This window comes from Gallinula chloropus (assembly GCF_964237585.1).
Source record: "Gallinula chloropus genome assembly, chromosome: 2".
In the NCBI taxonomy this organism is placed as follows: domain Eukaryota; kingdom Metazoa; phylum Chordata; class Aves; order Gruiformes; family Rallidae; genus Gallinula; species Gallinula chloropus.
Genome location: NC_140086.1, coordinates 85,037,301 through 85,053,075, shown reverse-complemented (window position 1 = coordinate 85,053,075; position 15,775 = coordinate 85,037,301).

The following is a 15,775-nucleotide window of genomic DNA, read 5'->3' as shown; positions in this document are numbered from 1 at the left end:
AGGAAAGAAATTGTTGAGAGGTAGGAACTCCTTCCAGTGGTGCTTCTGCAGATATTCCTCCCCCTGTGAAAGAACTGAGGCACGGAAGTGCTGAGCATTTCATGTTTATGTACATCTTCATCCTCTGTGAAATTAACTGTGCTTAGTGAAGTTCCAGACCCATGGTATTGCCTCAAACCTCAGATAAGTCTCATTGGGTGATTCCAGGCCTTAATACCGTAGAAAAGGCTCAAGAAGAAGGAGAAAGGTAATTTTTTGTTATGCTAATATCACCACGGATGTCTCTTTCTGCCACTCAGATCTGTTGTGGTTCACTCCAAAGGAGAAGCTGGAAACACTTAGGGTGTAGAAGACTAATTTGTGACATCTTGCAGAAGATCTACTTGTGACTTCTAAGGGCTAAGATAAAGTAACTCCTGAGGAAATACTGAGAGAGATGAGTCTGTCTTAGTCATCATTCTGAACAGTCCCAAATCAATTTTGAGTGGGGTATCCCATGGATTAAGATAAAATAAACTGACAAGAAAGACTGAAAAGGAGTAAAAATGAACATGGAAAAATCCAAGTGAATGTTCCAAGAAAAAGAAACACGACTAAATCCATTCCATCTTTAAAGCAGAAAAAAAAGAGGAACGTAAGATGAAGGTCTTGTTTTGTAATGTTGATGTATTTTCTATTTCTTTTCATTTTAACTGAATTTGGTAACAAACTCAGAGTTACAAGCATGTCCTGATAAACAGTCTTATGACTAAAAAGTAATGCTGGAGACAATCTCCCACAGAAGGCTGGATCTTTCAGTGAAATGCTGAAACAGATTCCTTATTATGCCAGGTTAAGCAACCTAACTGCAACCACTGCTAAACACAAACATGCCTAAACCTTTTAGTCATTTCGTGAAATGGCTGTTTTCAGAATAGAATAGTCAGACAAAATATACATATATATATATATATATATATATAAAAAACTTTCTCTTAGTACTTTACCTATGTATCAATGACAAGGATTAACACCTTCTTTTTTACCAAAGGAATTTCAATTGCCCATGATTGAATTTTCACTAAAAGTTGTATTTTAAAGTCACATTTACACTTCACTCCTCTCATGCTAAGAAGACAGAACACATAAGTATTTGGGTCATTGCATGTTGGAGAATTGTCACATTTTAGGTTTACAATCTAACTGGTAGAGGAACTTAAGGAATTCCAGAAAGAAAAAAATAAAACAAAACAACTACAAAACAGAATGAGGAAATCAAACTTTTTTACCTCTGCAATGTGAATAGGGGAGAGATGGATTCTAGAAGCATATTTTCAGGAACATGACATGGATATTAGTTTGTATTCATAGGACCGTCTGTCTATATGCATGAGTGAGTGTGTATATATGCATATATAAAATACCCCACTTTATTATCTATAAGGTTAACAAACAGAAATCCTTAGGTAACACTTCTATTCAGACAGAGACACCCACTTAAGAGGAAAAAAAAACATGGCAGAGTTCAAGACACATTCAACTATGTGCAAACCAAAGGACATTAACTAATCAGATTTTATAGATTGTTTTATGTTCTTCTTGCATCCTGCTCTGAGAGGATATATCTACACTTCAGTTCATTTTCAGTTTATGAATCATAATTCAAAGTAGGAGGGATCTCTACTTAAAAATCACTTCCAAATTTGGGATTTTGCATCTTTGTTAAAAATCTCACAGAATGGGAAATGCAGAAAAAAAGGATTGTGAAGATCACTGGTTTAGTGTTCCAAAGAAATCATGCTGACGTTTTTTCTGCAGGGGAAGCAAATGCCTCTGTGCAGAATCAGCCCACTGGTTGTCACAGGGCACTGTGCAACAGAAGAAATGCAGGAACATTTACGTCTTTCCTTTTATGCCCTGCCCCCCACCATCCCCATTCAAAGTAATGCACTTTGCAACAGTCTTCACCCACTCCAGAAAAAGTCATTAGAATACTTTTTACCAAATTTCAGATCACCAGTAAAAGCCAAAGAAGTGACAGTGTCTTGTCACAACTTCAATGTCTTTTTTTCCTCTTGCTAGTGTGCACTATTTTAGCAGGAAATACATTTTCATAGCAGTCCTGTGACTTAAAATATGAGCATATTCCTGATTTTGTTCATTTTACCATGGAATTTGACACAGCTCCTGTCATAACACATATTAATATACTTTCATCAAGCTTGGAATGAACTCCATAAATTTAAAAAGCATTTGCTTTTAGACTCAATGTGCCAAGCTTTTCTCCCATCACTTCTCACAGGGGAATGACAGGCTGCACAAAGTAAGCCTGCACAAACACAGATTTTGATTTTTGGTAGAAGGAAAATTATAATAATGTTGTTCGCTGCTTACAGCTCTGTCCTTCAACCTACCTTTTCAGTTACTGGTAGACATATAGACCACATTAGAAAGAGTTTAAGATCTCTTTGAGTGTGCAAGAATATCTTTGGAGTGCCACAGGACCCAAAACCCATACTATTTTTAAAATACAGTCCAGCCTCCTTAGAGTCTTCCTTTCCATCCAGCAGCAGGAGACAGAATGGCCCTCCCGGACACTGCATCACATAAGTACATATCTGGCACTTACTACTGGAAGATGAGGTGAAAGCCAGAGTTTCACGAGTAAAAATGGTGAGAAGGAAATTAGAGCTGGGATTTTTGTTGCTTGAGAATTGCTCTTGCAGCTGTCAGGAAGCAGGTTGCTGGTTGCTAGGAGCAACAATAATAATACTTACTTCTTATATAATGCTTTTCATCCCTAGTTTTCAAAGCTTTTTACAAAGAGGGTCAGTATCATTATCACCATTTTACAGTAGGAAAAGCACTTATTTCTGCACTGGTTTCCCCAAGGACACCCAGCAGGACAGTAGTGGAGACAGGAACAGAAGTCTGCTCTTCTCTTTCCAGTCCACACTGCCTTGAGGAGAGCTAACCATTTAGAAGGTGTTAATTTAAGTATCTTCACTGCTTAAACTGATCAGAAATTTTGCTTTTAATTAACTTTTACTCCCCTGTAAATTTCAGATGCCTTAAAGGAGGTTGCCCTTCCATGAGACACCATGAGACAAAGATTCCTTCCAAATGAAGGTTATGCTTTGGACTAACACAGGTTTATCATACAGATCCAAGGCAGTTGCAAGAAGAGAAGTGGAGATACTTTCCCAGGCTTGCTTCCTGGGAAAAAGAGAACAAAAGATGCTTTTAAATCCAGGTACAAAGTGAAAAGGAGAGACAAAGAAATGTTAAGCAAACTCTAAAATCTGCAGGAATATGCCCAGATTTGGCAAAGCAGCAGATTTAACCTAAAAGTCAATCTTTCATTTAAAGCAGATGACAGTGGGATGGAAGGGGCGGACAGTGGAAGAATATCAGGTTGTAGTACCCAACAGCAGCTGGTCTCCACTCCTTCAGAATTAATTTTTTTTTATTTCTAAGGACTCCTTCTGTGCCTTTCCATTTGATTTCTTGATGAGACATTATCTTTTGATTGCTGAAAAAAATTGCTTTATCCCCAGCAGATCCAGATTGGTAATTTAATGACACATCTTTAGGAACAAGCTTGACCAGTGCTCAGCAGAGATGCAGAGAGAAAACAAGACATGAAGAGGCTCTTCAACCCCCTCCCCTGTGTAAGTGAAGGGCTTTATTTCAACTAATGCTCAAATTAGAATACAGAATGGACACCAGGCATCACAGCAACATCCAACGGGATCCAATGTGAGAGCCAAAGGGAGTAAACAGCTTCCCCACCTGCTCACACATATGTTGCCACCTGCAACTGACTGACCAAGGGGGAAGTTTGATTTTTTCCAAAGCAATGGCAGTGTGCTTTCCTCTGTGCCATGGCTGAGTGCCGTCAGTAGTCCTGTGCAACAGTGCCAGAAAATTTGTTGTCACTGATGTTCGGCCAACCCTGCCCTGTTCTACAGCCAGCTTTTGCACAGCACTACCAGTAAGTGCCAGATTTCACCCACCGCATTCTTCTTCCAAAGTCAGTGACGTGCTGCTGAACTTCACAACACCAAATCCATTGCAGAGTCCTATGAGAAATCACACACTATGATTTTTAGAGGAAACAAACCCTTCATGTTAACGGTCTTAAGAACTAAATGATAATGTTTTTCATTACATCATTAACACAAACACATAACTGTGCAAGTGATGTAATCTGATGTAATCTGATGTAATTGACTCGAATTTGAGTGCTATAAAGGAAATCTCTTCAAGTGTTTAAAACCAGACAGTGGCATGTAAATTAAAAGCTTGATCCTAACAATCCTATAAAGCCATTTGAAACAAATTTTATATATATTGTACATATAATTGGCTGAAAAGTCTTTGTACAGATTTTTGAATAATCTTATTAAAAATACAAATCTATACTAAGTTACATAAAGAAAAGAGAAAAGAAAGGTGAGATATATACAGATACATATATCTTCCTAGCAAATAGGGACTTTCCTATGAAAAGGATTTGTACACTTGTAATAGAAGTAAAATCTGAGGAGAGAGGTACTATCTTTCATCCAACTCTATTAGCTGCTTTAATAAAACCAGACAAGTTTTTTAGGCTCATGAATCGCTTCTCACCTGGGCTGAAAAAGACTAGTAAAATCTCATGTGTCACTCTGCAGTACAAGCTTTTTAAGTCCAAATGCCAAATAAATGTTTAAATTATTAACAGAAGCTTAAATATTGCAAATTTTTAGTATCTTGGTAAGGCAACATTTGCAAGGTAGATGTGCTGACATGCTATACAGCTACACTTAGGGACATTTGCCAAATAATACCTTTTTGAATTGACTTCTTTCATATATACACATAAATATGGCAAATCAGTTTATGAGAACACGTTCTTCTGATCTCATTTTTCAGCCAGTAGAGCAGCACACTGCCAGAATTTTGCAGGGCAGAACTGTCAGCATACCCAGAGAGGCAGAATAGCAGAATTTAAAAGTAGCTAGTTCAAAATTATTAGATTAACCAGTTTCAACAAATTCACAATTCACATGCATAATACATAAACATTATAAATAATTTTTACTATATAATTAAATAAAAACATTATCCTGTGGCTCTTATAATATCCACAGTTCTTTAAGATGTTATGCACAAGTTCCATGAAGCCTACTGGGTCACAGCAGCCAGATGTTGGATTATAAGAAAATTCCTGCCATATCATGGTTATCCTGCTAAAGACAGGAACTCTGAACAGGTTGCAGCCCTAGATTGCAAAAATCAAGAGCTAGGACACTTGACTCTGAACCTCTTCGTTCCAAGTTATATTTCTGCTTTAGTAAAGGTCTCATCTAAATCCAAGTTTTGCTTCCAAACGATGCCTGGATGTGGAGTACTGTTACAGGCAACTCTCTCAAGTTCCAACATCATCACTGAATCAGTTCTGAATGATCCTGTGGATTCCTGAAGTTCCATTTACTGACAGTATTGTTAGAAATATGCCGGTAAACCAGGACACTGCAGCCATGGGTGAAAACATCTTTGAAAACTAAAATTCATTGATAGAGCTTCAGTGGTTTCCAGTTTTGAGAAGAACATGGTAAAGTGATTATTGCATCATACTTGCTGCTCCAGATTCAGTTTCCTGTTCCATCCACAGCAAATTATTTTGGATTTGTATGGAGTATTTAGCAATCTCCCCCATGCCATCATATCCTGTCCCAATGTAGTGTGATGTAGGTGAAGTATGTCATCATAAACCTGTACAAAGTTCCTTTAATAGAGATATACACTGCTTAAAAATATAAATCTAGGCAGCATAAATCTACATAATACATAAATCATTGAATCTATATAATGTCTATCAGCAGGTCATGTTCTGTTATTTTCTACCAGGTTCAAAAACAAATCCATTTTTCCCTAAGTATCTTTTTCTCCATTGACCTCCTTTGATGTCTCGAAGGACTTTCACCTGCAGTCTCAGAGTATAAAGGAAATGATTCACTGTTATATACCACCTTGTGCATACACATACACTGATGCAATACCACCTTCTAACTTTGTAATGTAAATCTTCTCATTGAGTAAAACTGCAGAAACAACTGTGGATGCAGCTCTGTGCTCCAGAATATCGCTGCTGATGATGATTTGCTGCTAATCTTTTGTTCATACAAACAACCAAACCTCCGGGCTGCAAATAGAAGAGACTTCTTTCCCTCCTCCTCCAGACACACAAAGAGATTCCTCCAGCAGTACAGCTCTTTCAGGTTGGTTTAGGTAATGGGGCACTATTATTTTTCTTAAGAGATGCTTGTAAGACAATAATTGGATTATCTGTAATGTTTCAACTTCTCTATATTAACTTGGGAAAGATTGACTCATTCGCATTTCAGGAATATACAAGACCTATTTTATTGCCCTTTTTCCTTTTGTTTTGTTTTGTGTTTGTTTGTTTATTAATAAAGGATATGGGTTCTTTGCTTTGTATACCAGTAATACTGGTAAGTTCTAACAAGTGGCCTCAAGAAAAGAAAGAGGAGAGCTTGGTTCAGTACTCATCCTGCCCTGTCCTGGACTATCATTTTAATGGCCACTAACAGATCTGTCTTCCATGAAGCTTTTAAAATCTGATTTATTTCAATTTATTTTTAATAGATTCTATTTAATTTTGATCTTATACTTTTGTTAAGACTGCTACCTGATTTTCTCAAAACACTATGAGATCAAGTATTTCAGTTTATTTTTAAAGTTATTTCAGTGCCTTTTGAAGAAAAAAAAACCCAAACCCAACAACCTGGAGGTTCAATGGCATTAACAACTTGCTGAAGTTTAGATGGATATCATATAATTCCCAGATGATTAATGTAATGTTGCTTCAGTTTCCTGAAAAACTAAATATGCTCATTAGACATTATAAAGCAACCTTGTGGCAACTAATTGCTCAAGGATAAAAAATTGATTGAAAATAGTGCAGATTTTTTTGCTCTCATACAATAAATGGACTTTTGTCAAAAAAGCAGGATGAAAGAAGAGCATTTATACACAAGTTCTTTAGTAATTACTGTGGATCACAGATCTCAGATTACAGTTTGGGAAACAAAATGTATCATAAAAGAAAGATACATAGATCTCAGAATGATGAAATGAAAGATGATTCAGTGTGTGGGAGGATGAAAGATAATGCAAATTTGGGAGCAAAAATCAAATAAAATATTTTGATCATAATTTAAGGAAAACAAGGGTCCCAGAATGAAGACAGGCTGATTAGGGGACAGGCATCTGACTGTCAGAGATGTGGTCAGTGAGCAAACACAGAAATTGGCTAACCAAATGTTTGGTAATCTGTCTGCATTGGTTTTAATACTGTGGAAAATCACAAAACTAGAAAAGGATAAATCTGTTCATCAGTTTCATTGATCATTTGATCAGCTTTTAAACTACTTTCAGCCAATCTGATATATGTTTTATTATTTATATTCAAAATATGAGTAATTTCCATGCCTGTCTCTTATTTTTAAACTTCAAGATCTTTGTGTAGTATCTTCAAAATAATTTGAAGTAAAATTTCTCCGTCTAAGATGTGACTGCTAACAGGTAATACACTCCTAGCCTAGTAAATAGCTCAGCAAAAATGGGGATTCCAAATTTATTAACTGCCAGTGACTTCAAGATCCTATTTGCTCAGTCTCCTAGTAGAAATATTGTTTTCATTCTTAGTCATGCCTCAAACACAGCATGGAAGCAGGAAGTCAAGCTGTGTTGCTTTTCTTCTCATGCATCACCCACAGTTCTGCAATTAGAACTTACGGAGTGAAAAGGGAAACAGAAGGAAGAATTCATGGTATAAAAAAATAGTCAAAAGGTAAAGCTTTTTTGGATATTGCATAAGAAATAATGCAGCCAGCGGCCTCTTTGTGAACTAGAGTTATTTATAAACAACCAACAACAACAACTAAAATCAAAACCCAAAACAAACAAACAAACCAAAGCAAAGCCAAAAAAACCCCAACCAACCCAAGAAGTGTAAACCAATCAGCTTTCCACAGTAGAAATGCACCATTCAAATTCAAGACAACCAGTGGAAAAAAGTCTAAATAATGGGTGTGGTCTACAAGACCCACTCTTCAAAAACACAGGATGTTCTGTTTAAAAATGGTAATAGGGATTTATAACATGACTATAAGAAAATTCAATACGCAAGCACTGATATTTGTTGAAATAGAGAATTATCTCCCCAGGAAAAATGTAAAAGCTCGTTTACTTGTTACAGTTCAAATTAACTAAGAGAAGAACAAACAATAATATAGTAGAGAACCATTCTGCTAAGGCATAAGGGATTGAAACAGAATAAAGGGGTAATTACTAAGACAATATTACTCTTTTACAGCAGTAGCATCTGCAATATTAAATAATTGCACATAGTTGGGGTTTTTTTTATTATATAGTATTGAGATGCAGAACCCAGTCCTGCAGAGCTTCTCCACTGGCAAACCTTTGTATACCTGCAAAATAAACCTATCAAATCGTCTTTATAAGGCAAAATTCTATTTTTTGGAAGGGTCTCATTTCCTAGCACTGCTACATAAGCATAAGCCCTCTGGGGCATGGTAATGCCAAATTTACAATCCTGCTGTGCTTTTTATGCGCGTGTTTTCAAAAAGAAATGTTTATGCTAATACAGCAAAATGCTTGAATCAGCCCAGTATGTGTCATTTATATGTTCCCTTGCATTCCTAAGGAATAATAAAAAAAATACGGTGTTTCATTTGCCTTAATTTCAGCATTATACAGAAAAAACAACAAGCAAATATTAAATATTTTTATTATATTTGAAAATTATTAAACATGACATTCAATGTATCTGCTGTTAACAGCATACATTTCTCGTGCTGCTTCTCGGGATGTATTTAAAGAAAAACAAATCACCAATATGTCAGATATGGAAATTATATCTCAGTAGCATATATCCATTTTGTATGTCACATTCATGTATAAATATTATCATTCCCATGTGGACCTTTTTGTTATTATTTCTTTCTTTTTTTTTTCTTTTTTTATAATACAGCACTGAAGTATATTTGTGTACTGCCATTACCATACTGGGATATATATAGAATGAAAGAATGTTAAAAAAAAAAAGGCAGAGTACTTCATTGTTTCTGCTGTCTCAGTCCCACTTCCTCTGCCACTCGGAATGCTACCATAAATACCACCCACAGGCAAAACTGCTAGCCCTCAGAACAAGAAAGGATGAGCTTCTGCATGGACAGAATGCAAGCCAGGGCTCTCCAAGTGTCCTTAAATCACAGTCTGTGCCTCTGGGTAGGAGGGTGAAAATGAAGCAGAACCTAAAAGATGCTCTCAAGTACATGGATTAGTTCTTCACTATAGAGCTTTCCACTTTGAAAGCCGGGGGAAAAGATGTGCAAGTCATCATCTCAGTGCATAGCCACAAAAGGTACATGATGCTGATCTCATTCACAATTTTGTTGCTGTTGTCTAATATTGACACCCAAATGTTTACCTGGAATGGGCTGCCCACGGAGGTGGTTGAGTCACAAACCCTGTATGTGTTTAATAAAGTGTAGATGAGGTACTTAGAGACATGTTTTAGTTTAGGACAGGAACAGTTGGACTTGATGACCTTAAAGATCTTTTCCAACCTTGTGATTCTTTGAATATTTCAGGCCAAATCCTTAACTCTGAAGTCAGTTTCATGGGTTTTGTAAAATATTTTCTAGCTTTTCTACATTCAGTGTAGGAAGTTAGAAACTTATTCTGTAGAAAATTATAAAAATTGTGTTAAAACTAATTTATTCTAAAGTTTCATTTAGCAAAGAACAGAGAAAATATCAATATAGATAAACAGCTTTAAGTTTTTTATTGTGTGCTCTTACTTTTAATAATTTTAAAATTATAACAAAAAAGATAGTTTCCTTAATACAATGATTCATTAACATGGCCATGTAGAAAGGTCTTCGGTTAAGCAGCAAGATTAGTTTAACAGCAATACATTTCTAAACTTTCAGCATCACCAGTGTAGGACTTTTAATACTAGTTAAACAGTCATGAAGTAAACTCCTGAGCAGTTACCTGCCACAGGACTTCACTGAGAAACAGTATGCTTTCTTCAGACAATCATGGTTGAAGAAAAACAAGTGTTGCACTGCATGATTGCAAACTTGCCATTGTCAAATACATCAAAACATGAAACTGTCATGCAGGAAAATACAAGCAAGGCTTCAAGCTATACCAAATGTGTTTAGGTTATTGAAATAAGTTGCTGTGTTTTAACCTACTCTAAAGTCAAGACTTGTTTTCTCTACCTTTCTTTGACATGTACTTCTTACAGGGATTCCAGTGTGGATACTGGTAAGATTCTGGGATTCCAGCTGTATCCCAGTACAGCTTTCAAGTTGAATGAATACTTAGTTAAGCAGGCAACCTCAGAAATACACTGCAGAACCCACTCTGCTTTCTGTGGTCCTCAGAGACATCTGGCAGGATATGACTTTCCACTCTGCCAGATCCCCAGCTTTGTGGAGAAGGATGCTGTTGCACTTGGCAGGGCTGTTCTGCCCACCTGGAACAGCTTGTCTGAAAATAAGGATACAAGCTGAAGAGACTGCTAAATAATACCATGCAACTTAGGCAAGCAGAATATACAAGGCCACCTTACAGTGTGGTCAGAAGTTACAACGCTCAAAACACAAATGGTCCTTCAGCATCATAGTTTTTATGCCTTTTCTTATACACATCTCTTTTTCTAGAAAAAGGATATTATTTTCCATTCACTTTGTAAGCTTTATATCCCACCTGTCTTTTCCACAGACTGCTCTAGGTGATCAGCACAGCTTGTGTTAGTTCCAGTCTGGTAGGTGGAGAATATAGACCTGACACTGGGAGGAGTGTATTAGTTGAATATAAAAAACTTCTCACTCTGATATTGAACCGTATTTTGGTGGGTGACTTTAAAAGATGACTAAAACCAAACATTGACTCAGACTACATGCTGAAGTAACAAATTATCTCAGGTGTCCATTGTCTCCTGACCTATGATTGTAGGGATATGAATTATCTCAGAAAAAAATTCTATGGAGCCAATGCCACTACACCAGGCAAATGACAGCAGAATTATTTTCAGAGTGCTAATTCAATCCTGTTCTCTCTCTCTCTGGGATCCTCAAGTCAGCTGATACAAGATTTTCAAGCTAAATAATTACAGGAAACCTGGCATGAATGGAACATACAAACTCTTTGTACTCATGGTCTACAAGACACCAGAATTTCCAGTATACAGACAGGGCCAAGTTTATTTTGACCCCAAAATATGAAATAGTTACCACAACTAAACATCCATGGATTACTTAGACGCATAAAACTGAACTTTTCACAATACAATATTTATAATAAATTATTTTGCTGCAAACTTTTTAAAAATAAATTGCAGATTATTCTGCATTCATCTGAAATGTAGATTTTAGCATCTTTTCTTTGAGTGGATTTTTTTTTCCCTCTAGGACAATAACAATATGTCAGAACACATGTTTTGTTTACGTCAGCATTGGCAATGTGAAATGAGCATCTTTTTTCCTTCATTCAAAGATCAACTGTGTCCATGTTTTCAATGAAAGATGATGCTTTGCAATTTTCATTGTTAATCAAACCTTCTATTTCATATCTCTGTATTAAAATATGCTTATTCTTGTCATTAGAATTCCATCTAATTAATCAGTTATGCTCACAGAATAGCTAATAATTTAGAAACAATGTCAAAGGATATTGAAATGCAAATATACATATGTCAAACGTAGGCGTGCTCTGAATCTACTAAACCACAGTTAAGATTTTGTTAAAAATCAGATATAATTAATTATGCTACATAACTTGTTGATTATTTTGAAATTTCAAAAAAAATTATGAAGTCTGCATTTCTTATGTGAAGACTGATACTAGATACTGTTTTCCTGTGAAATCTTTCACTCATCTCTAGGAAAGAGCGATGTCTTCCTGCATACACGTCATGAGCACAAAGCCCCCCCAAATCTTTATTCATTGTAGGTTTAGACTAACTTTACTATTAGAGAAAATTAAATTTTATCCTCTACTGAAAAGGGTAACATCTCCCTGTACACCAGGAAAAGACTGTTGATGTACAGATGCACTAATAATTTTGTTAGACCTTACTGGTTCAACAATAATTCCTCCAGCTTCCCTAGTGATTTTGTAGCACTGCTAGGATTTGTTCATTCAACCGTTAAAATTACTAACCCTATGCTATCATAAATGCTACTGCCAGAGAGTTTATTCTAAAGAGCAATGTGACCACTAATTATATCCTATCATAGCAAATCAATGCACCTAGATAAAAATAGAAAACGCAGTGTCTTCATTTGCAACCATCACTTAAACACAGCTACGCTAAAATTGTTGGGGTTTTTTTTCAGTTTGCTAAAAAACTAAGTCACTGCCTTTTACATAGGTATTTTATATTATCTGCACATTCTCTCACAAAGATGCTAAACCTTCTGTGAATTCATATCTTAGCAATATGTCCAATGCCAGCAATTAAACTTGTAACATTGCACTTTTATCCTTAAAACAGGTAACAAATCATTTAGAATTTGATACTGTAAAACAAGGTTCAGAACCTACTAAATGCAGATAAGAAAATGCAGGAAGACTATGCAGCTGAACACAGAAAATGGAAGATCATGAATCTAACCTTGTTGACATAAGCAGAAGGTTCATCAGCTCAAACTAGACCAAATTTGAAATACAAAAATGGGTCACATAGGTAGGATAACTAGGATTGCTATGGAGATAGTTTAGAAAGATGGGATTATCAACAATTTCAAGTACCAAGATGAGGTTGAAGATGCTTCATCAGCAGAGAATAAGAGGACACTAACTACTTAATGGAGAGTGGTTTCTATGGAAGCTGCAGCAGAACCCTTACTGAATTTGGATAAATACATTACTTCAGGGTAAGAAAATACTTCTAAGAGATGTGAAAAGCACAACAGCTTTCATACTCCTATAAAAAAATCAAGAGTTCAACATTAGAGAGATTAATGGTACTATAACACACAAAGAACCCAGAGCACCATAAGGCAAAAGTGAGAGAGCACAACAGTGAGCTTGTTTAAATGTTATGTTGGTTTTTTAACTGATCTTTCTCCAGAATCAAGACCATAGTCAATTTTATTTATTTATTTATTTATTTATTTATTTATTTATTTATTTATTTATTTATTTAAATGACTAGATAACTAGATAAATAAAAAGAGGTAAAAAGGAGCTCGGAGTAAAAGGACACAAGGTCTTTTTATATTTCTGGAAGATGTAGCTATGGAGGAAAGGTGATGAAGAAATCAATCACAGGAAGACAGGCTATTTCAATTCGTTGTCTTTTTGAAAGACTTGTAAACTAGATTTTGTAGTTCGGAAGATTTACCAGTGGGAGATTAAGATAAAAAAAAAAATAATCTCATGTTACTCTCTAAAGCCAGTCATTTCATGGTGGCATCAAAAATTAAAGGTCACAAAAGCCATGAATATGACATATACCAAATGTTTATTACCCACTTCTGAGGCACAATACAGAACATAAGGAAAATAAATGCTATCTGAGGGCATAACTGCAGTGAAGTTAGACAATTTTTATATACAGTTTAATATTTACTTTTTTAAAAGCTGGGAAAATTTATAATTCATATGTCAAAAACTGCCTTTAGTTCCACGATCAAGCAAGTTCTTTTTTGCGCTAAGCAAGGGAGTAGCATATAGAAAGTGCTCACTTATTGGTAAAGCACCATGGGAATATTCTCATGTGTTGTGAACATTCAAATTACTTTTCACAGTAGAAGGGCACAATCTGTACTTACAGAGATCAAACACATAACAAAGTATTGTTTCATTATCATTAATATTTTTATCAGCTAGAACTAAAAAACAGTAAAAAGATGGAATAAAATCTGCTACACTTCTGGAACCATGGATCAAAGACTTATACGTTGTTTTGCCTCTACTAAGTAACACATTAAAAAGAACTAACATAGATGTATACTGCAAAACAAGATCTAATTTTCTGGGCTACTTAACTAAGTGGTAGCAACTTTACTGATTCTTTGATTACGATATGACAAGTATTGCTGACAGCTGTAAAACTAGATAAAGACATAAATGTTACACTTTATTTTTAGGTGTTAGAATGAGTTAAGCTGTTTTGCTTCAACAATAAAAGAAAAAAATGCAAGTAGCAGCATAATTTTGATTTAATTTTCATATTGGTATTAAGATGTATTTCACAATTATAGTGAACAGCCAGTAGGTTCAGATTTCACACAAATTTAAAGATTTTTAGAAACCTATCAGTACGTGGGAAGCAACTTTGTCATAATCAATGTGCAATTTTGATTGTCTCTGAAAATATTAAGTCCTAGCAGGATTTTTATAAAAAAATTTATCTGGCAGAAATTTGTGTGTGGCATTTCACCAAACTAACGATTTTGCTAAACAGCAGTCATCAATAACATGTTTCTAAGAAAGCAGTGCTCTCTTTTCCGTTACATATATGCTTTAAAACTAACAAATGCAATATTTTTTTATTATAGCAAAAGATATTTAAGGTAGTTCTTAAGCTATTCTAAAAATAATACAAAGATCTGTACTAGTCTTATACATTATATACATAAATTTAAAAAAATAAATGAGACCTATTTTCACTTTAGAGGCAAATGCTGCCAATACAAAGACAGAAGAGATCACTTTTTAATTGGAATCAGTTTATCCTAGCTTCTTTAATAAAACAGAGATAAATCCATTAATGCAAAAACAAAAAATCAGATTGCTCTGTAACATATATAATGTTCTGTATTTATACAGTGACAGCTCTGCAAGCTGATACATTTTGTGTAGGCAGTAATACCTGTAATGTCATTAAATAAACAGCAGCAGCATATAGTCAATAATCTACATATTTATGTAGATTTTCCTTTTTTGTATAATTTTATTCTGTAATTCGTTCCATGTATCTTAAGGTTTGGATTTTTAATTTTTTTTTTTTTTTTTAAGTTTTGTGGGGTTTGGCTTTTAAAGCAATTTCTACATTCTTTTCTTGCCTCTGACTCTTTAGGTAGGGAACAAAATATTTTCCCTGTTTCCCAGATAGTGAACTGTGGAATGGAAAAGGGAAAAGAGTACCTAAATAAATTTTTTAATCATGCAGAGATTTGACATCCTACACTCTAGGACTTTTTTTCAGCCTCAGGTTTAGCACAATTTCAGTATTCCATTCTCTTAAGCGTTAGTATGCCTTAGTATTAGTTATAAGGAAGTTTTGATCTCCAAGTTCCATTAATTATTCAATTCAAATGTAAGATTTAAAAGCTGTTGACCAATCCTTATAGAATCATATCGCTAACAAAATGGTTTGCAACATCTAACTCTACTGAGAACTCTTCAACAAATCCTAATCCCTAAAAATACTTACAGTATTTGTAGGCATTCAGGAAGGACAAATTTTACCCCTTTGCAACACAAGGACCCCTAATATTGGTGGCTGTAATAATCTCAGCAGTTTAAACAAACACCTTCTGCTTGCAGGTCATCACTGTACATTTGCGTTGATATTTCATCAGTTATATTATTTGTTTTGTGTCCAAACTTACAATTCATTTTTCCTCCTTTGATGAACAAAAGAAAACAGAGCAATGAAAGAGAGCATGGGTGCAATTAACTATGCTCAAGCTGTAATCACAATTTATGCCTGACTCAAAGGGCCCACGGAACATTT